The 24,298-nt window shown below is 36.9% G+C and overlaps 1 long non-coding RNA gene across 1 annotated transcript; it reads right to left on the reverse strand.

The window, feature by feature from the left end:
• Positions 1–9,077: 9,077 nt before the first annotated feature.
• Positions 9,078–10,516, reverse strand: LOC145819488 (uncharacterized). The gene is made up of 3 exons (XR_014360240.1): positions 10,399–10,516; positions 9,389–9,523; positions 9,078–9,201 (listed from the first exon to the last, which is right to left on the reverse strand). It is a non-coding gene; the product is annotated as an uncharacterized LOC145819488 (long non-coding RNA).
• Between the last annotated feature and the right edge of the window lie 13,782 nt (positions 10,517–24,298).

Here is a 24,298-nt window from a genome sequence, read left to right on the forward strand (position 1 = left end):
GGTTTTCATTCGATCTGAGACACTCCCAATCACCTGTTGAGTTGGATGATTCAGTTTCACTCTTGCTGATGGTTTGAACTTAGGACTTGTGGTGACAGAAGCATCAGAAGTGGCGTCTCTCTGTGCACTCTTTGGACTCTGACTTACCTAAGAAGTTGGTGCTGTCTCAACTTCTTGTGCTTGGACCTCAATTTCACTTTGACTTTGTGGTTCTGTATCCAAGATTGGAGACTCACCATTTTCTTCCTCATTTTTCGCTGAAGTAAGAGAACCTGTGTCATTTATAACCACATTGATCAATTCCATTAAAAATGAAGTTTGCAGGTTATAGACTCGAAAAGCCCTACCAGCGGTTGAATACCCTAGAAAAATACCTTCATCACTTCGGGAATCAAACTTGCCCAAAGGCTCCCTATCTTTGAAAATGTAACACTTGCTCCCAAAAGTTTTGAAGTATTTTACATTAGGTTTCAATCCGTTCCACAATTCATATGGAGTTTGTAAAGTGCCGGGCCTTAAATACACACGATTTATGACATAAACAACAGTATTTAGGGCTTCAGCCCAAAACTTTGGAGGAACTTTCTTGCTAAGAAGCATAACCCTAGCCATCTCTTAAACAACCTTGTTCTTCCTCTCAACAACTCCATTTTGTTATGGAGTAATAGGTGCAGAAAATTCATGCTTAATTCCATGCATATCACAAAAATTCGAAAACGAACTATTTTCAAACTCACGACCATGATCAGTTCGGATTCTTATGATACGCTCAATGGAAACACCTTGTTTATTTTGGATTTTAAGGACTAAAACCTGGAAAGTATCAAACGTATCAGATTTTTTTCTTAAAAAATTTACCTATGAAAAATAAGTAAAATCATCAACAGTTAAAAAAATATATCTTTTACCTCCAATGCTTTCAGTGTGAGTGGGTCCCATTAAATCCATGTGAACCAATTCAAGAGGACGTTTGGTTGTAAAGATGTTCACCTTTTTATGAGGGGCACGGGTTTGCTTTCCAAGTTGACATGGTCCACACACATGGTTCAAATTCTTACCCAGCTTAGGTACGCCTCTTACAAGCTCTTTGTTGGCTATCTTAGTTAGGTCTTTGAAATTCATGGGACCTAACCTTTGATGCCACATATTAATGTTACTTATGATGGCTGAGTGGTAAGTGAGATTATTAGTAGTAACAATCCGTAGCAGTTATCAGATGTGCGAACCCCATACATGACAGTATTTCCCTTTTTATCCAAAATTTCACATTTATTTTTTGAAAATAACACTTCATGGTGGGAATCACACATTTGACTGATACTCAAAAGATTTGCTTTAAGGCCATCAACAAGTAAAGCATTTTCAAGCTTGGGAAGACCAGCCACACTTATAGAGCCCTTACCAATGACTCTAGAAATGCCATCATCTCCAAAGGTAACAATTTCACCTTCATATTTTTAAAGGGAGGTGAAGTAGGATTTGTCACCTGACATGTGACGAGAGCACCCACTATCAAGATACCACATGTGTGAGTCATATGCTTTTAGAGTAATGTGAACAACTAAAAAAGTCAAGTCATCTTTTCTCATCCATATCTTTTTGGTCTTAACAAAATCAGGACTGACGGTCTTGGTAAATGTCTTAGCGTTGAGAACACCCTCATGAATCTTGGTGTTCTGCCTAGACATGTAAGGTTGTCTCCTAATCCAAAAAGTATTAGAATTTCTATCCTTTTGAGACACCTTACCAAATAATTCAAAACAATAAGGACGAATGTAGCCATACCTACCACAATGATAACAAATAAAAACAGGTTTTACCTCTCTTTTGTTGATCTTACCCCCGTTAGGGAGATGAAGAGAGGGATCACCCTGGTGCACCTTCAGTTTTCCCTTTGCTTGAGTCTTTAGGTCATGAGATGTAGAGGCATGTCCCTTGTGAGCTGTCGCAATACCATAGCCTAGCCCACTTTTGTCACAACCCATTTGTTGAGACCCGAGGATGTCTTCTAATGATTTGAAACCTTTGTTCCACATGGCAATTGTGGCTTTAGCAATTCTAAGTTCTTTATCTTTATGACAAACCATCTCTTCCAATGTAGCTTATGACATCTCAAGGCTTTCACTCTTCTCTTCATATGTGGAATATACTTTTAGGAGTTCATTCCTTTCAGTTTCACAAGATAGAAGTTTCCTACATAGGTCTTGCCTGTCATTAGAGATCTTGATGACATTCTGCTTTGCTGTTATAAGTTCTCCTTTTAGCTTGACATTCTCGTTTTCACATGCTTTGAGCTTGAGGGTGAGTTTTTCATTGATCTTGGACAAATTCAGAGATTCATCGTAAACCTTTTCGTAAGCTTATTGTAGATCATCACCATCAATCTCATCATCGTCTTCTGATGGTTCATCATCTTCTTTTTGCTCATCTTCCTCTTTAACCTCATCCAGTCGAGCAACTAAGGTAGAGAAGGTGATCGATGGTGGTGAAGATGACTCTCATTTTTCATGAAATTGGCTCAGAATGTGTCATGCATCTTTTCCCTTTGTGTAGTGAGCAATCCGTTGTTGTTCTTCATCAAAAATTGATTCACGAATAGTAATCAGAACTCTCTAATTGCTTGGATTGTTAGCACTTTCAACATACTCTTCAATGGCTTGCCAGCCTTCCGGGTTGAAAGCTCTCAGAAACGCCCCTATTCTGATCTTCCAATACAAGTAATTACTCCCATCAAAAGTGGGAGCACGGTGTAGATTCTAACCACGAGCAAATTCCACTGTCTTCGGAAGAGGTTGAGTGAAAGTGGACCAGAATACCATGAAAACACTATCCCCATTTTCACTGGATTCAGTTTCTACTTTGCTGTTACAAGTTCTCTTTTTAGCTTGACATTCTCGCTTTCACATGCTTTGAGCTTGAGGGTGAGTTTGTCATTGATCTTGGACAAATTCAGAGATTTGTCGTAAAGCTTTTCGTAAGCTTGTTGTAGATCATCACCATCAATCTCATCATTGTCTTCTGGTGTTTCATCATCTTCTTTTTGCTCCTTTTTCGCTTTAACCTCATCCAGTCGAGCAACTAAGACAGGGAAAGTGATAGATGGTGGTGAAGATGATTCTCCTCTTTCATGAAATTGGCTTAAAATGTCCCATGCATCTTTGGCCTTTGTGTAGTGAGCAATTCATTGTTGTTCTTCATCAAAAATTGCTTCATGAATAGTAATCAGAACTCTCTAATTGTTCGGATTGTTAGCACTTTCAACATACTCTTCAATGACTTGCCAGCCTTCCGCGTCGAAAGCTCTCAGAAATGCCCTCATTCTGATCTTCCAATATAAGTAATTACTCTTATCAAAGGTGGGAGTACGGTGCAGATTCTGACCACGAGGAAATTCCACTGGCTTCAAAAGAGGTTGAGTGAAAGTGGACCAGAATGCCATGAAAGCACTATCTCCATTTTCATTAGATTCAGTTTCTTCGGGTTCTTGCTCCGACCTGCTTTCATCATCCCAAGTCACTATATAGACTTTCTTCCGATTCTTTTTCGATGGACATTCAAGAGTAATATGTCCAAACCCTTGACATTCATAACACTTGACCCCTTGCCCCTTTACCATCTTCTTTTCAGTTTTTGGAGCAAGTTTTGGTGGAAAATTTTTGGGTTTATCATTACTTTTGTCTTTTGAAATAGGGTCTCTGAAATTAGGCTTCTTTTTCTTTAAATAGTTTTTAAATTGTTTAGTAAACATAGCCGTCATCTCGGACTCTAGATCAAACTCAGTCTCAGGAGTTTTTGCAGTCTCATGAGCACTAGTGAAAGCCACACTATCTTTTTGTTTTTTCTTAGAAATCTGGTGGGCTTCATAAGTCTACAAGTTTCCAACCAATTGATCAAGCTTGAGGGTATCAACATTCTGAGCCTCCTCAATAGCTGTCACTTTTGATTAGAACCCCTCGGATAAAGACCTCAAAATTTTTCTAACAACCTTAGCTTCAGGGATTTTTTCACTGAGTGTGAAATAGGAATTCACGATGTCACTAAGTTTAGCATAGAAATCATCAAACGTCTCATCATCACGCATAAAAAGGGTTTCAAAGGCAGAGGTGAGACAATGAAGTTTTGACCTTTTAACAAAAGTAGTACCCTCGTGAATCGTTTCAAGAATGTCCCAAGCCTTTTTTGCTACCTCACACGTACAAATTGTAACAACCCCGACCCTTAATTAACGTTCATTCATGCTTAAGTGTGCCTAACAAGTAATTAAGAAGAAATCCTAAGTTGATTTCATGTGCATTGCATTATTTTATGTTTTATCTGTTCAGCGTAGGAAGATCTGTTCATGTTTTTAGTTTCGGTTTGTGAATTAAAGGCCTTATCGGCATCCGATACAGAAATAGATTTGATTTATGTGTTAATTAGAATTTTAAGAATTTTATGGTAGGTTCAATTAAAAATTCATTTCGGAACAATTAAATATGATTAATTTAATCCCACTTAATTGCCTATGACTTAAACTAATAAAACACCATTTCTTTATGAGCCCCACTCATCTTTTCATCCATTTGAATACATGTTGAGCCCATTCTAGTAGAAAAACGTGAAAGAGGGAAGAAAATTGAGATCAAAAGCAAGATGAGAGGGGATTGCTTGGAATTGTTGACCTTGGGGAAGATTTGAAAGCTACAACTTCAATACTTGTGAATTGAGAGCCTTAGGTAAGAATTTTAGTCTTTAGTTTTGTAATTTAGTTGATCAATGCATGAGATCAATGGTGATAGATGAATTAACATAAGAATTGAAATAAAGAATGGAATTAAGAATAAATTCATATGTGCATGCGCATTTTATGGAGCTTTGAAAGTGTTTTCAAGGAATCTCCTCATGCATGTCTCCAATTCACCTCAATTTTGGGAAAACAATGAGTTTCATGTTGTTTGGTAACACTTGATTATGTTTTGAGAAGCTTTGGTCTAAAGAATTGCACGCATGTCATGTTCATGAATTATTCTTGAGTTTCAAGTTGAATTTTGCACAATTGGCAAGCCATTGGGCCATGATTTCTTGAAATGATTCTTTAAACATGTTGTTTTATGAGTTTTTATGAATTTCCTAAAGTTTTGGCCCCAAAATGTTGAGTTTGAGGTGTTTGGTTTGAACTTGAAGCTTGGAGATCAAATCTGGAAATTCCAGAAATTTGATCCACGCTCGAGCGGGGAACTTCACGCTCGAGCGAGCACTCTGAGTACGTGCACTTCCGCTCGAGCGACATGAGTCACGCTCGAGCGTGAAATGCATATACCCAGAAGTTCATATGTTTTGCAGTCCGCTCGAGCGAGGGAATTCACGCTCGAGCATAGGTCTGAGTCTCACGCTCGAGCGAGGATCGAGCGTCCGTTGAGCGTAAAAAACATGCAACCAGTACTTTTTCCAAAGTTTACAGTCCGCTCGAGCGAGGGAAGTCACGCTCGAGCGAACCTTCACATCTTGCATGTCCGCTCGAGCGACGAAAGCCACGCTCGAGCGTGGACCCTATTTTCAGCAAAATTTGAGTAATGTTTTCAAGTGTATTTTTGCATCCTCATTCCATCCTAGGCATTCCTAGGCCATGATTAAGACCCCATAATGAGGATAATGATATAGGTACACACCAGAACAAGAAAGGACCAAGTTATTATTTTCGGGTGTGTAATTCGGGATATGTTCGTTTTGTAACTGTGTAGGTCAAGTGCCACAGGAAAGTTGAATTGCCTACTTACGACGCCTATTATCTGTGAGTAATAACTTAGTAAAGCTATATTCAACTTTATGTATTTTCTGTATACGAAGTAAGACCTGTTGAAAGAAATGCTATGTTTTATACTATAAATGATTGTCCGATACTAACAAGCATTTATGATGCTATGCTATGATTCAAGTATGTTGCAAGTGATGTATGCCATGATTCAAGTACGTTATAAGTGACATGATGTTATGATTCAAGTATGTTATAAGTTCCCGGACCGGAGGTTTCTATGGAACTGACAAGCTATCTGTACCCGGCTGGAGGTTCCTAAGTAGAACTGACAAGTATACAAGTTCCCAGTCCGGAGGTCCTTATATGGGACTGACAAGTTATCATTACCCGGCCGGAGGTTCTTCTATGGAACTGACAAGTAAAATTTAAGTCACTCTGTGTAAGATCTACTAGTACAGATAAACGTATACAAAAGATTAAGTATGAACTCTGACTTTTGTCTACATGCTCAGAACAAGAATACGAATGTAAATTGTTTTATTTCAACTATGATATTGAGACATCATTCATTATTCACTGGGCCTCCGCTCACTAGTTATTTATTATGTATGTCGGTGAATAGGTTCGTGATCAGGCTTAAGTTGATGCCTAGGGTACTTTTGTGTTGTCAGCCACCCTTCGCGCCTCCCGAGGAGGTTCCAGATCATGTCATGTTTTGTAGCTATGTTAATGTAAATGTTCAAGACTAATCCTTTTGTTTTAAGAACAAGTTCCCCTTTTGTATGTACTTGTTAGTGACGTGTAAATGCTGTACCTATGACGTCACTCGTATGATTATAAAAGTTTAAAATTATCAGTCTCATGTATGTCTGCACAACTCGATGGACTATGTATATTTTATGTATTTACTTCCGTAGCCCCTAACTATATGTTATTATGCTAAGAGGCCTTTGGTAATCCAAAGATTACTGGCCGGTTACGTCGCTAAACCCATAAGGGCGGGTTCGGGTCGTGACACAAATACGACAAAACTCTTCAGGTGTGACAGAGCAAAAAAGGAAATTGAGAGCTTTACTGTTCCAACTTGAGTTTTGATAATCTAATGCGTCCCATTTATCAAGGGGTTTGGGAATATCAACACCATTAATGGTGACAATAGGTTCACTCCACCCATAGATCACATAGTGCCAAACTTTCTCATCGATAGATTTTAAAAACGCTCTCATACGAGCTTTCCAATAAGAATAGTTTGTACCATCAAGTAACGGAGGTCTATGGGTCGAGTTACCTTCATGAATTGAATCCATATCACCAATCACACAAAATCACACTCCTATAGCTTTGGATAAAAACAAAGAGTGACCTGCTCTGATACCAATTGAAAAACCTAAATGATTCGTGATTAGATCAAGATTTAATTATTCCAATTCCCAATCAAATAAAACTCACAATCTAAATCATCAAGCACTTACGAGAGTGATTTAGATTATTGTTTTCGAAAAATAATAAATCAACACAAACGATTTTTACGTGGAAAAACCACAATTGAAACACCTTCAATTATGATAAAAAAAACCACGGGCGAAACGCCACTAATCAATCCACTACTGAAGAAAGAAAGATTACAAAGATAACAAACAAATTACCCAAATACTTCCAATTTGTCTTCAAATCTTCTATATATCTCTCACTGCAACCTTCGTCTCGGAATTGATTAGATTGAAGTTGAATCCACAACTTCTATCGTCGAATCAATGACCACGTATAGTATCAAACTCCTTTGATACTCCACGCTTGAATCGCTGGATTCCACCGAAGAAGAACACTTTTGAATATGAACAATCAATCTCCTTGATGTGTGCTTCTCAAAACATGAGTTTAATAGTCAATCAAATCATCAAGGAAAACTCACAAAAAACTCCAAAAGAAAACCCCAAAAACCTTAAAGTAGATCTCTAAAACGTAATCCTCGTTTTGGACTAAAACAAGTACTTATAGAAAACTGGGCAACGAAGCTCACTCGAGCGAAGACTCTCTCACTCGAGCGAGGAACCAAAAACGCATGTTTTTCTTAAGTGGCCTCACTCGAGCGACGCTACCTGCGCTCAAGCGTCCAATCATCCTCAGGTTTTTTACAGAAGCAGCTTTCGCTCGAGCGAGAACTCCTTCGCTCGAGCAAGCAAGACAAAAAAACTTAGAAAAATTACAACTCGATAAAAACATGTTTGTTCATGAGATTGACAAGACTAAAGGACCTAACACAATAAATAAAATTTAATAAAATAAAATTAAAAAATTGTGCATTCTGTTGTAGTAAAACAAAGTGTATCCAAGAAACTTGTTGTCAAACATGTTGGCTCTTCTGACCAACTTGCTAATATCTTCACTAAGACTCTTTCTTATGCTCGCTTTACTTTCCTTCAACACAAGCTCATGGTTTGTGCCTCCCCTCTTTGCTTACGGGGGCCTGATGAGATAATATCAGCTACACAAGCAGAACAAATAGACGAGGCTCAAGCATTGTAATTCATTAGATGTTAAGCTCAGTTGTATCAAGACTGTTACAACTACTTTCAGTTACATAGTTAGATATAGTATAGCTACATAAAAAACTCTAATATTGTATAAATAGGAAACTCTATACTCAAGATCTATTATCAAAGATATTTTCATTTCCTATACAACTTCTACAGTTAGAAGCTTAGATACAAATGGTTTGCTTTCTCCAAGCTGGAAACAATAAAAGAAAAGCATGACACATTCAAAGTTATATCCAATATGGAAAATTGACATTTGACCAACAAGATTAAAATAATGTTACCTGTACAATAACAAATTTACGCTTGCACTTCTGAACAATTTTCAAGAATGTGTCGCAAGCCATATCCTCAAAGAATTATCACACACAAATTTTAACTTTAGCAATTTACTTTTCTAAGATTAAATGGTAAAAGGGTGGCCATAGATGATGAACAAGACAGGAATGACAATACCCAATTAATGTAACACAAACTCCATATATGATATTAAGAAGGCTATCAAAGCAATTAACTAGAACAATTAAAACAATCTAAACACTCCAAATTTTATAACAAAAACTAGAACATAATTAACAAGTCTAAAATAAGCACATAGATAAGACACATTGTGTGGATTGCATAAGGAGCAAAAGTTATTGCAATGCATACCATTAATATCATAAACAACATCAAAGCCTTCAGCTGAGAGACTGGCTTTCACGAATTCAAAGTCCTTCCCATCTCCTTTCAAGTGCAAGATCTACACTTAGAATACAATATTTCATTCATCAACAAAGAAAAATATGAAACTAATCAAAAAGGCCAATAGAATTTTCCAGTGTATATGCCATAATTAATAACCTTGGAAGAAAAATCAACATAATCCTTCTCTGATTCACCAGGCAATTGTTGGGTAATGGTTGCTTTTCCTCTTGTGAACAGAGTCACCTGCACTATGATATAAAACTTGTTTATTAAAAAGTCAAAGACGTCATCAAATATAAATCTTAGTAATTTGTCAACCCAATTTTAATTGCACACCATAAGGTGGAAAAGATTGTTAAGAAAGTTAAAACAATTGGGAAAAGAAAATCAGTACATCTAAATGTTAAAATGTAAATAGAAGGGTTCATACCTGGTGGCCTTCTTTTACAAGAAGTCTTGACAAAAACACACCAATAAACTGGGTCCCTCCCATTATCAGGATTTTCTTGGCACTTGATGCTGAAACGTGTAACGCTCCTTTTGGTTGCCATACCTTTCTTCTATACTGCATGAGATATGGATATTAATAAATTAAGAAATACATAAATTGCTTGAAACACTGAGTAGGACATGTGCAGTGTGTGTGATTCTCAACTCCTATAACAAAAATAAGCCAGATCTTGCTTTCAGAAGAAGAAAATTTTTCTTCCAAAACCCTGTGACAAATGATGCCTAAATAAACCAACTAATTTGTTTGCTAATGAAACTGATGAGAGGCATTAACTTCATTAAGTTTTTGAATGAATGCACACATTACATAGAACAAACTCATTGTGCTCTTGATAGTCAAAATTATGTATCACTGTCAGTCACCAATCTTAGATCATGATAGGTTTTGCTTTTCTCCTAAATCAAACCAAACCAAACCAAACCAAACTCAACCAAATTAAGCCTTATTTCTCAATCAAGTGGGGTATTTGAATATTTTTTCGTCATTTTTCTTTGTCAAAAGCTATATTCTCAGTTAGATTAAACAAATTCATATCTTTTTTTTTTATTATTGCATTCAGTTTCATATGTGGTGATCACATCCATCTTCCTTATGGTTACATCTATAGGTTTTCATTGTACATGACCAAACCATCTGTCCTATTATGCTAATTTTTGTGTCTTTTTTTTTTTTTCTTTTCTTTTTTAAGGTGCTAAGGTGTTATACTCAATTGCCTGAAGTTGAACTCAACATGTGAAAAAGTGTAGCAATGGTTCATTTGGCTAATATGAGATGCTTAAAATTTGAGCCAATTAACCCCACTTAGTGATTTACCCAAGCATTTCAGTTAAACTCATTTGGGTTCAACAGTTGAAACATTAAATAAAAACACAAAGAGGTATACACAATAGTTCTACCAAACTAGATTGGGAGGAGAGAGAGAGGGGTACCTGAATAGAGGTGTTCAATCTGATGCCATTGAAATTAGAGAGAGAAGAAGAAAGAAGAGAGAGAGAAGGTTGTTATTTTTCTTAGGTTCAATGCAACAAAAATTCTGGTATTGATTAGAGGGAAAGAAGTAGTTTTTGTGGGTGAGTCAATGAACGGAACTCAATGGGAATAGATGCTATGTTTGTTAATGGGTCATGACCAACATCCTCATAGATGGAGTATGGAAAAGAAGGTTGGGACTGGGTCGATTATTAAACTCCAATCAATTCAGCAAGGTCTGTTCATCATCACCAAACGACAATGCTTCAAAAACTAGTGGTTTGATTATTGGGTGTAGTGTGGTTTTGCAGTGAATTAGATGGATAATACACAAGATCTTTGTAATGAAGAGGTTGATGGAGATGGAAGGAACAATTCTTGTTCCACTTCTTCAACATCTGGTGCCTCACAGTTCCGAATGGAGGAAAACAGAGAGAGGAAGGCACAGAGACAAATAGAGAGAGATAGAGAAAGGGCGAAATAGAGGAGATATACCTGGAAGCAACTGTGGTGCTCGTGTAACCCTTGTGGTGGTGCTCGTGTAACAGACGAAGACAAATCGACAGAAATGAGGGCAGAGGCGAGAGTGAGAGAGAGAAAGTCACAGAGGGATGAGGCGAGAATAAGAGAGACAGTGACACAGAGGCATAAATGAGAGTGAGACAGATCGACCTTGGACTTTTAATTTCTTAGGTTTAGTTTTTTCCCGACCAGTGTCTATTAGTCGCCAAAACAAAATAAAACTAGTTTTTCCCGACAAATTGAATAATTTAGTTGCTAATTGTTTTAGGAATCCATCCAAAAGGGTGATTGTATAACATACAACAAAACACTATAAACACTATAAACTAATCCAAAGATGGAGAATCTTCTTGAAGACTTTTCATGATACCTAGCATTATTGAATTGGGAATCCTTCCTCCAAAACTTAATTACAATTGCTGACCAAATAGTTTAGTCAGTAGAAGTTAAATAAATAGCGACTAAATTATTCTTAGTAGCTGAAGATTGTACATTTAGGGACCAAAATTTTTTTTGTAGCCTAAAATCCTATTTGCAACGACTAAACTTAAATTAGTCGCCAAAAGTAACATCTTTAGCTACTAAATTATTTTTAGTAGCTAAAGATTGTACATGTAGGGACCAAGATTTTTTTTGTTGTAGCCCAAAATCCTATTTTCAATGACTAAACTTAAATTAGTCGCCAAAAGTAACATCAATATCGACTAAATTATTCTTAGTAGCTGAAAATAGAACCTTTCCTGACCAAATTTCTTTTAGTAGCTAAAGTGCCTATCTTTGGCGAATAAATTTATTTTGGTAGCTAGAGTGTGTGTCTTTGGCGACTGAATTGGTTTTAGTCAGCATTTTTAGTCACCGAATGTGTAAATTCCTGTAGTGCCTTATTTCAAAGCATTTTGAACAACACTACCATATCATATGAACGTTATAACTAAAGAAAAAAAATGGTATAATTTTATACATTTTGAGTTATAACTAATAAATTTTTTTTTTTTAAAAAGTCATAACCAAACATCACATGAGGAATAACCAAAGATCAGATGAATCATAACTAAAATATTGTCATGATTAAAGGAGAAAATTAGTCATAACTAAATAAAAAAATGACATAATTAGGGGTTGCATATGATACACCATTTTCAAGAAGCGTGTATATTAGAATTTTCCTACATTTAAAGTAGAACACAAAAAATCTATCACATAATAATACACATAAATGAATAAGATTTTGGAAAATTTACTTATAAATATCATATTGAGGAATGATAATCCGATTAGTCCCAAGAGTTTTCTTATAGACCAATTAGTCCCATTGACTTTGAAAATGTAGATTTAATATATTATTTGAAAAGTAAATTTACGGTTATACCCTTATTTCTATTATGTATGTTTTTTTTTTTTTTTTTTTTTTTGGGTGCTAGAAAGGTAAGATACATAACCTATGATAATCAAATTTAGAATGAATTTTTATATGAGAATCTTTTTTATTTGGAATGACTTAAAATATGAAAATTTTCAAACATTCCAAAAAGATTTCAAAAGGAGTATAAAAAGTTCTTAGTAAACTTTGAGCAAATGTATAATTTCAATATGTAACACTTCAATGTAGCACTAAAAAAAAACTCTTTAATATAACACTCCAATGTAATATTGAATTCACCCATGGGAAGCCAACCAACCAAGTCAAGAATGGTAGCCACCATGGTTGACAATGGGTTGGCAAGCCACCATTGTTGAATTGAAGAGAAGCCACCATTGTTGACCATCATAGGGGTAGGTGGTGACCAATCACACCTCTCCTCCAATGTGTATAAATGGAGGTTGAGAGGAGAGTTGAAAATGTGAGCAAACCATGAGAACCAAGAACAACGAAGAGTGAGAGATATGAGGCGGAGAGACCGTCTCTCTCGGTGTGAGCGAGGGAGACGGGAGAGTGGCTGAGTGAGGAGAATGTGAGCTCCTCCTCTATTATAATCTTTCTGTAATCTCTCCATTGTTATAGTGATAACCAGTTGCTCTCCCGTGGACGTAGGCTTTAACGCCGAACCACATTAAATATGGTGTCTCCTTCTGTGTGGGTGTATTTTTCTGCTTGCTATGATTTCTATAAGGTCTTGGGCGGGATCCCAAATCCCAATAAGTGGTATCAGAGCCTCGTTGATGGTGTTTCGGAACAAAAACAGTGTGTTGTTCGAAACTGCCCAAAAATCGAATTACTCGAAATCCAATTTTGAGTATACCAGGAGCAAGGGCTCGACGAGAGGAGTCCAAATATGCAAAACAGAGCCCCAGAAGAGCCCGGACGCGCTCTCACGCGCCACCTGAAGAAGGCGTGTGAGGCCCAGTCACAGCACGCGCCTCCACGCGCCGAGAAGGTAGCGGTGCGTCGGCACAGTCGTGCAAAAGCGCCTCACGCGCGGCGCAAGGAAGAAGGCGACTAAGGGGGAGCGCGTGCACGCCACGTCAGCAGGCCGCGTCATCGACACGTGGCGCCTCGTCAGCAAGGCTGCCACGTGGCTACCATGTCACAGGCCCAGTCAGCGCCACGTCATCTGCCACGTCAGCATGTAAAGGAGAAATCCAGTGGTGCGCGGCTAAGGTGTGCCACAGGTGAAAGGATCTAGTGCTTCGCGGCTAAGGTGTAGCCGCAGATCTGAGGCGTACAAAATGTTTTGGCTTGATCTAAGCCATTCGGAGTCCGTTTCTAGCGATCCAATAGTTCTTTCCAACTATTTGGAGTATTCTGGACACATCCGTACGGTCAGATTTTGGAATCGAAGTTTCTGTAAAAGGAAGGCAGATTAAAGTGGCAGACGACATTAGGTACAGCAGACGGAATATTCTGTTGGTATACGGAATATTCCTTGAACTTCTGAAAATTGTAATTTGGCCCAGAATTTTTTGTAAATTGTGGTGTGGCCCAACTTTTGGGGAAATTTTTCAGTGAGTTCCCCAGAAGTGCAGCAAAGGTTGGTCCTAGCTAAATGGACTACTCTGGACGCAACCGCGAGGTCAGAATAGTGAAATTCTGAACGGTTTTTGAAAGATTGTCAAAACATGGGAGTTTGCCATCTTCAATAGCCAAAGGAAGGTTGCTGGATATTGTGGAACGCTGCGGATTCACTGAAGAGGTTAGAATGGATAGATTCTGACCAGATTGGACAACCAGATACAGATCGAAATAGATCATTGGAGACCAAAGGAGATCAGGCTTGATCAAATAGCAAATTCAAGGGAGATTAGATGAACTGCACATGATTATCTCAAAATCAACAATGTTTAGGAAAGTTCTGTCAAAAAGACACTGTCTAAGGAGACTGGTTCTTAAGTGGGACCGGTTGTGACCCCACCAGTCTTTCCTGGGAACTTTCCTAGTTGTTAATGTGATCGGAAGATCTAGTTCAATCAAAAGTCCACTTCATCAGATAGATGATTTGGCAACGAGTACATGCTCAGGGAAATATTGTGGCTGTTGGAGCTACTGTATATGAGTAGATACTAATGGTATGTGGACGTGTAGAACAATAGTTGCAGAGGAGCATACTAAGCGCAGAAGCACAAATGCAGACGTGCAGCAGTGCAAGGATACGCCAGAGTGTCGTACAGAGGCGTGAGAAGAGTGTGCAGTAACGGGTTGTTGAAAGTTCACAGGAACTTCCAGACAGAGAAATTAAGACGGGTAAAATGCAAGAGTGCGTGCCAAAGAGTGGAAAGTTTTTTTTCTCTATGGTGGTTTCTCTAGTTCCATGGCAGCGGGGGATAAAGTTGATGCGGATCTCTCAAGCAAGCTCGATGCAGGGAGACAGAAGCCATGGGTACGAGCACTATGCAAGGAAGTGCATAGCTGATGATGCTTTGACAGATGGAGCTATTGTCAACCATCAATCTACTGGACAACAAATCAAGGATTGAAAAGACATAGACAACAAGCATATGTGGAAACGCTAGAAGGTTGTTTAGAAGTGCATAGGGCAAAGGCTAATAGTTCAGAGGAAAAACTCCGAGCAAAAAAAACCGAGGACGTTAATGAACAACTAGTTTTCTATTGCTCCAATGACTTGTCCTGCAAGATAAGGCATGACAGTCAAGGGCATCCCAGCAGGGAGTGCAGGACATCCAATCAGGGGGTGTCGGATATCTCGGTTGCGCAAGTTCAAGCATAGCAGGTGTAGACATCCGAGACAGGAAACGTGAAAGAGATCTGTGGGAGATAGGAGCAGAGGCTCTCTCCAAATCAGAGAGTGGTGTGAGTTGAGTTGAGGATGTAGGATTCCCTCCTCCTCTTGTATCTCTGGGTATTATCTTTAGCTTTCAGGGGATGCGACGTCTCAGCGAGGAGATGCAGACTATGCTGAAATTTGGGCGTAACAAGATTAGCATCAGTATGTGCTGTGGATCACCTTACATGGATGAAGGGGGTGATTTGTTAAATTCACCCATGGAAAGCCAACCAACCAAGTCAAGAATGGTAGCCACCATGGTTGACAATGGGTTAGCAAGAAATGGGTTGGCAAGCCACCATTGTTGAATTGAGGAGAAGCCACCATTGTTGACCATCATAGGGGTAGGTGGTGACCAATCACACCTCTCCTCCAATGTGTATAAATGGAGGTTGAGAGGAGAGTTGAAAATGTGAGCAAACCGTGAGAACCAAGAACAACAAAAAGTGAGAGATGTGAGGCGGAGAGACTGTCTCTTTCGGTGTGAGCAAGGGAGACGGGAGAGTGGCTGAGTGAGGAGAGTGTGAGCTCTTCCTCTATTATAATCTTTCTGTAATCTCTCCATTGTTATAGTGATAACTGGTTGCTCTCCCGTGGACGTAGGCTTTAACGCCGAACCACGTTAAATATGGTGTCTCATTTCTGTGTGGGTGTGTTTTTCTGCTTGCTATGATTTCTATAAGGTCATGGGCGGGATCCCAAATCCCAACATGTAATACACACAAAAAATTCTTTAGTGCATTTTTTCGAAACGTAATATTTCAATGTAACACTCCAAAAAAAAAATGTAGGATTCTTCAAACCATTTCAAAAGGGTGTGGAATTGTTCAAACTATTACAAAAATAGTACAAAAATTCCTTAGTAAGCTTTGGGTAAATGTATAATTTCAAACTGTGAGTGTTATGTTTGAAAAAAGTACATTAAGTAGCTTTTTAATGTTTTTATGTGTGTTATATTGGAGTATTACATTTGAGATTACATTGATTGGAGTGTTACGTTTGGAAAAAAATATACTAAGGAATTATCTTTTGCGTGTTACATTCAAGTGTGTTACATTGGAGTGTTATATTTAGAAAAAGCTTGGAGTGTTAAGTTGTTACGTTTGGAAAAAATACACTAAAGAGTTTTTTAGTGTGTTACATTGGAGTTTTACGTTCTTATTCGCAACATGAGATTTATTCCAGAAAGAGGAAAAATCCATCTTATTTGCAACATGGGATTTATTCCAGAAAGAGGGAAAATCCAGAACCTCTACAGTGGGAAAATTATTTCCACACACCTACTTATTTTAATGCACACACTTAATGAAATATTATTTTAATGATAATTATAACTTAAAATAAAATGACTATAATGGATATCAAAACACACCCTTAATATTGAATTTAAATTTTCTTTGTACACATATTTGTAGACGTCCCCGAACGTCTCGGGAGGGAAATCCCCCCGTTCTGTTCTTTATGGGCTCACTACAGTTCAGGACTCTCAAATTGTCTCGGTTCTTAATCTGAACCAAAGAGTCCAAATCCGGCAAATCGTTTTGGAAAACAGATTTTTGTAAAGAAGTGCCAAACATGGACTGCTTTGCCAGATACAAAGTTGCCACCTAAATATTTTATTTTGGGGGAATTTAGGAAATCCTGACTCGTTTGCCTAAGGCCACGTGTCCGTCATCACCAAAGTTGCCTCGGCTCGGGAACTTGGGTACGATTGGGGAAGGTTAGCTATGAGCACCCTCTCTCGCCCGATCAAAGATCGGCCTCTACTAAACATGATATCTAGTTTTGAAAACATTATGCATTCTTATTCCGGTTATTAGCCTAATCTTTACTATGTGATGCGCACAACACAAAAGTATAGACTAGATCGCCTAATTTGGAACGAAGCATTGCATATCCATTTGTTCGGAAAATAGTTTGGCATTTGCTACTCGCAAGTAGGCTAAAATACGGATTTCAACGAGTTATTCCAACTTGAGCAATCCAACCTTCACCCACAGGCATTCAGGCAGATATATCATATAAGCAATTAGCCTCATGGTAAGCATGTTGTTATGTTAACATTCACACTCATGCGAGATGCTAAAGCATAAATACTTACAACGTACTCCGAGCCAAAACAAAGAACATGTTAACAATCAAATGCATGATCCAAGTCCATGTTAAGTAGCTAATGCATCGCATACAAAATGTAACTAGAATAGGCTCGGCTAATCCTAGGATGGCATGTGGAATGCAACAAGTAACATGTATTCAAGTTAGATTTGAAATACTATGCAGTTAGCATGATGCGCCGAGGTCGGTGCATGCGATACTGATAAATGAATGCACGCATGCATAGCATAAGGTATGCTAATTTAAATATGCCCTAATACTAACCATCAAAGCAAGTAAGTAAAAAGGAGAAAGAAGTGGGGATTGGAAGACATGCACACATGCACCCACACTTATTACAAATTCGTCCTCGCTCGGAGGAACAAAAAGAATATACAAATTAATTAACCTACAAGCTAATTAATTATTATAGACCACTTAACTAATTAACAAACCAATTAAGCTAAGAAAAGTAGTAAAAGGCCTTAGGAAGAGGGTCCAAAGCGCGCGTACTCGGGTTTGCTCGGAAATCCGTTGCCATGCACAAGTTTGCCTCTGTTTTTCCTGCTCTACTCCTCTGGAAATTGCACAACTCCCAAGGTATGCTCCATGGACACTGTGGATCACCACCGGCTAACAGAAATCATCACCGGCCATAGCAGGATGGTCATCGACCATTTGTTGAGCTCTCGGCCATCCATATTTGGTCGGTCGGCAGTATAGATGGCCGGCCGGCCAAAGCTTCCTGTAGAGGCCTGTTTTGACAGTAGCAGAGGGCAAAACATGGCATGGCAATGCATTTCAAGCAATGTGTGCACCAACCACACTCCTTATCATGTTCATGACTCAAAATGGGATGGTACTCGATTCTCGGACCACCAATCACGCATTCCAATGCGTGATGGCCCAAGAAATCAAGTTGTGCATTTTGATTTCAAATGTAATGCAAACCAAATAAACAAATGGCCCAACCTCTATCATACTCAACTCAAGAGGCAAAGCATGCATGTCAATGCAATGCAACCTAGGCATGTAAGCTAGTATGCAACATGACAATGCAAACAAGCACACAAGGCATAAAGCATCAATGCTAACCAACGATCATACAAGATGCAATACAGATGTTCAAGCACACAAACAAGCATGTGATGGGCCAAGTATGCAACAACATACAAGGTTAATGGACATGCCAGACATGATGCAATCAAAGCATGCAAAGTGTAAGACATGTAACAACATGTAAAGAGTGGACTTAGACTAATTTGGGCAGCTCTATACTAGGCCCAAAACAGTGGCCAACATGCTATGGAAATGAAGGACAAATGCACATGCACACATGCATGCAAATGGACTAACACTTAGGCACATAAAGACAACTTTTAAGCACACTTAAAAGAGGAACAACATGGGCATATGGTATGCATGATAAACTTGGAAAACATGTGGACGATGATGCCAAATCAAATTGTCAATGCAAGCAAGACATGCAACCAAACCCAAGGACTTAAACCATGGCCATATGACATATGAAGCAAATGACCAAAATGAATCAAAACAGTCCTAAATCATGCAAAAGTAAGCCCCAAAAACCACTTAGATGGCATCTAAATGACCTAATCCTAGAGGCATACACAATAGCACAAACATGGGGCATGAAACACCAACCTCTTAACACATTAAAGGGGCATCAAATGCAAGCATACAAGCATACCATGAGGACTGAAATGGCATGGCAAATGGTTCCAAACCACTGAAACAAAGCAAGTAAAGCATGCTCCACACTCACACACTCAAGGCTAACAAGCCAAAATGCAAGGTGGCTATACTAAGCATGTCATGGTCGACCAAAACAACCAAAAACAGAACTTGAGCATGCTAAAATAAGCACAAAAGCTTCACAAAGGTTGGCCAAAACAAGTAAGCATAATAGGCTAAATGCTAGACACCTGTTAAGGCAAATCATGGCATTACAAGACATGTATGTAAGGCAAGCATGGTGTGTCTAAACCAAGTAAAAATAGAGGTAATATATGGCAAAATACTACCAAATAACACTTAAGACATGGCCAACATGCACTTAAAAATGATGCTCACACATGAGGCTATAATGACACATATTGAAGGCAACAAGGAGAGGGGGTGGCCCTCTCCCTCTTAGGACCTTAAAGCACCATCCCCACCACTGAAATCCCTCAAGATTTCAGTGGTGAGAAGGCCTAAATAAGGTGGTCCCGGAGCTCACCAAAATAGCACAAAATGGGGGCCAAACAAGGCCTAAGGGGGGTCAAACAACCCCAAAGCTCAAAGCAACCTTAAACAACTATTTTAAGTAAGTAAAAACAAGACTTTTATGTGTTATACACTAAGCTCAAAAATAGATTCAAGGTAGGCAAAAAGACTATGCAAAAATGGGGTATCTAAAGGTGAAGTTCTTACCCTTGTAGACCCCTTCAAGAACAGCACTCCAGCTGCTTTCTTCTGATCAAAACCAGCTCAAAACTTGAAGAACAAACCCTCAACACCTCCAAAGTCGAAGTATGGTGTAATACTATGTGTTCTAGTGCAAAACTAAGAACAAATTACACTTTTAGGCCCTCAAACACACACAAATCAAGAGAGAGAGGGAGATATAGAGAGAGAAGGTGATATATATCAGAGATATATGTAATTAGGTCTGGTTTTGCTCAACCTCCTCAAAGGAGAGGGAGGGTCTCCTTATATAGACAAGGCAATGGTGCTAAGCTTCTTAGAGAAGCTAATCTAAAGGGATCAAGGCTTCTCAAAGAAGCTAAGGCAAAGGGGCCAAGGCTTCCTGAGGAAGCTGAGACAGGGTTCAAGCTTCTTGAGGAAGCTAAGACAAAGGTCCAAGCTTCCTCAAGAAGCTAGACCAAAAGGGTGCAAAAGGTGCAAGTTCCTCCATACAGCTGTATGGATGACAAGTCCGTGCACTCCAGCTAGCACAGCTGGCATGCACTATGCCTGAAAGAGGCATAAAGGTGGTACTGGCCAGAAAAGGAGACCATCGGCCAAATAAATGGTCGACCGACCACACAAAGTGCCGACCGGCCATCACCAATAGTCGGTGGCAAGGAAACAAGGCTGGTGGCCTCAAGCCATGGCCGGTGAGGTGTGGGGATGGCCAACAAGCCATTCCCTGCCCTTTGAAAGCAAAACACAAGTGTTTGGTGCAAAACCAAACACAAAACAGTCGAGTCGAGAGGTCCTAAGGCAAGGCGCGTAGCCGAGACCTCCGGGAACTCAAGACGAACACAAACATGGGTGATCACCAAGTGTTCAAACGGTGACGTCCAAGTCTTGAGAACGGTCAAAAATGGGGTGTCTACAATATTTAAAAATAAAAAATCTCAATGCACATTTTTTGAGTAAAAAAAAATCCTAATTTAGATAGAGAGAGAAGCCATTGAAATCCATGGAACCATCTTAAAATCAGAGGGATTATTTTGTTACCATGAACTAAGAAATTCCCAATTCCATTTCCAATTCAAAGTTCATCTTTTTCACAACCTCCAATTCCATCTTTAGATTCTCAATCACTTGCATCAATTGTAATTCTCTGTTGATTTCCACATTCTCTCCTCCACTGATCATATCAATCGTATTTCATCACCTTTTGCCTTTGATCATCCAAACTCTTCTTCAGAAACATCAAACTCCCTATCATCACCTCCCTATCCATTGATTTACCACCACTACCAATCTCACCTTTACCTATTTGGGTCTGTAAATCCAATTTCTCTAACTTTCCTCCCTTTTTCTTGAATGATAGTTTTGCCGCTAAATCAGACTTGTTTCACAATATTATCATCTTGATTACTCCCTAGAAAAACAAGGTCTAGTTCAAACACATATTCATTGAAGTTCCACCCACTAATTCTCCATTTCACAGTCACACCACCGATTAAAAACTCTAAGTTGCCTTAAATTGAAATAAGTTCTAAATCGTTGGTATATAATTTTGAACAAATGTATGGAAAAAGGGTTGAGGTGGTGTGTGTACAAGTATATGAGTTAAAGGTATGATTGGAACATTTAATGTGTTGAATGAGAACAATAACTCATAATCAAATTACTAAATGTGTGCACTGATAAATGATGTACACTGAGATAAGTGAATGTGTGGAAATAGAATTACCCTCTATAGTGCAGATTGTCCAAATTTGAAATTTCATATTTAAATAAACCCATTTTTATTCCTCAAAAATTAAACCTAAATGTGTAAATGACTACCATTTTGTATAATTTCCCTTTGAATGGGACTTTTAGATTCATAAGAAAAAATAAAGGACTAAATAATTCACAAGATCATATTTTGGGATTTATTGGTGCTTCACCCTAAGATTTTATGTGATAATACACATAAATTAATAAGATTTTATCGAGTTATTAGAATGGTCTATTTTTTATAAAAAAAATCTTAGTCATATGTAACTGATTCCGTGACCAGTTTCTCGGTCTATAGATTTATTTATTGCGTTTGGTTTCAATTTTCTAGAAATTAAATTTTTATTTTTTGTGTTTTTCTATTTTTAGTGAATATTTTTAAAATTTTAAACAATTTTAAAACTTTTTTAGATACATTTGTAAAAAAAATATTTTAAAAATTAATAAATATACAAAAATACAAAAATGTACTGAATTTTCGTATTTTTTTATATTTAATGAATTTATAAAATATTTTTTTTACAAATATTATATATTTTAAGTGTATTTATATTAGGTGTATCTAAAAATTAAAAAAATATTACTTAAAATATTAAAAAAGTCAATAAAAAAAATATGAAAAATAAAAAAATTTAAATTTCTGGAAGGTAAATCCTGAAAAAACCAAATAAGTTGATTTATTTTGAAGAACTCGAAATAAAATGTTTTGGGATAAATAATATGTATTTGGAAAAATCTTATCTACATTAATGTGGTGGAAGTCTCACATCCACATTGGTATGGACCAAACACGATCTTGTGAGTAATTAGTAATTTACTATGCAATTTATTAGAATTTTTTTAAGTTTTGTTCTTGATGAAGTTGCCATTTGAGGTCATTTTAAATTTGCTTCTTTTGGACCTGATTTCAATTCAGATAGCCGTGCAAGATGGTGTCTAATTAGGCCAACAATTTCGATGAAGTCTTAGGTGAGAGAGTACTTGCAGGTCCTAAGCTGTACTTGAAAAAGACTCTTGTGAACTGAAAATCAACATGCCTAGCATTCAAAGCTATTCACTCTTTTTCAACAAAAAAATTAAAAAAAAAAAAAAAAAAAAAGAGCTATTCACTCATTATCACCGACGGAGCCAGGAAATTAGGTTTGAAGGATATTTATTAATTATAATTTTTTATTTTAAAAAAATTATGAGTAATATTAAGATAATTATAATTTTATGAGATAAATTTAAACATAAAAAATTATATATTCATTATTACTAAGAACAAATCAAAATTCTATAATTGTGTGGAATAGCTCGGTGTGGGATGATGATGTAAATTTATAATTTTAGCACAAAAAATTATGAATCAAAATTCCTAATTTTAAAAAATAAAAACATATCATTTATAGGACACACTTTTCAAATTATTTAGGAAACCTACTTTTTGAAATCGCATTTTAAAAATACGATTTTGAAATTGAAATTACTTTTTCAATATACAATTTCATCTTGAAATCACAGGTTGAAAATGCAATTTATGATGACATGATGAAATCGCATGTTCTATGTGAAATTCCATATTGAAAATTTAATTTCAATTTCAAAATCGCATTTTCAAAATGCGATTTCAAAAACAGGTTAGTTTTCCAAATAGTTTGAAAAATAGGACAATTCTCTAAATAGTTTTTTTTTAGAATATTAAAAAAAAAACTCTCATTTATAGCACAAATTATTATAAAATCTATTTAATTTTTATTTGATAGAAAAATATTAAAGATATGACATTGCTTATAAATGATGTGTTTTGAATGAAAATTATTAAACAGTCTCAGAGTACCATATAGCGTTATCTACATGATGCTCAAAGCATAGAAAATCACAAATCACACTAAGTGGTATGTCAACTACTTGAAAATAATGAGTTCATTATATCCAATTTAAAATATTTTTCGCTACACTATTGATTTAAACTACTATAGAAATAATACCACATAGTCAGTGGCGGAGCTAAAAAATTAAATCAGAGGGGACACTTATTAATTATAATATTGAATTTTTTTTCAAAAATATTTCACATAAATTTTTACGATTGACTTTGAGAAAGATCAAAAAAATGATGTTATTTGTAACTAATGTATCATGGACAATACAAAAAAAGTTATGAATATAAGCCTTAAAATAAATTATATAATAATAAAGTAATTTTTTATATAAAATTTGAGTAAAAAATCAATATAATTGTAATACTACATTACCATTAATATGTGATATCAGCAACCAATAATAAAGAAACACATGGAGAGTGAACCTCACAAGTTAAATGTAACTAACAATCTAATAAATTATATATCTTTATAATAAGATTAATTATGCTTAATAATAATAGATATCACCATTACATTAAAAAAATTATAAATTTTTCATAGATAATAATATAACTTATCGTAATCTTTTAATTTTCAATCAAAACAATCATTATAGTTCTCATAATTTTAAAAATGTCATTGACATTTCACTCTAAATAATGTTTTTATAATTTAAAAAAAAATATTTTCTTTATATTTGGTAAAAAATAAAACAAAAAAAAAAAAGACCAAAACCCAGGGGGCATGTGACCCATTGGCTCCTCTTTATTTCCGCTCCTGCACATAATGTTCCTAAAGTATCAAATAACTACTTATTGTGAACAATATAATAAATTCTTAGCCAAAAAACATGTTAAGAAAAAAAGAGAACACATTTTATACATAACAATAATAAAAAAAAAAAATCAAAATTGAAGGGGGCACGTGACCTCCCTCGCCCTATGCAGCCTCCGCCCTGCACCCAATAATGGATTTTCAGTGGTTAGTAGCCATGA

The sequence above is a fragment of the Camellia sinensis genome, chromosome 2 (genome assembly GCF_055761805.1).
Source record: "Camellia sinensis isolate YWXY chromosome 2, ASM5576180v1, whole genome shotgun sequence".
NCBI classification, from domain to species: Eukaryota; Viridiplantae; Streptophyta; class Magnoliopsida; order Ericales; family Theaceae; genus Camellia; species Camellia sinensis.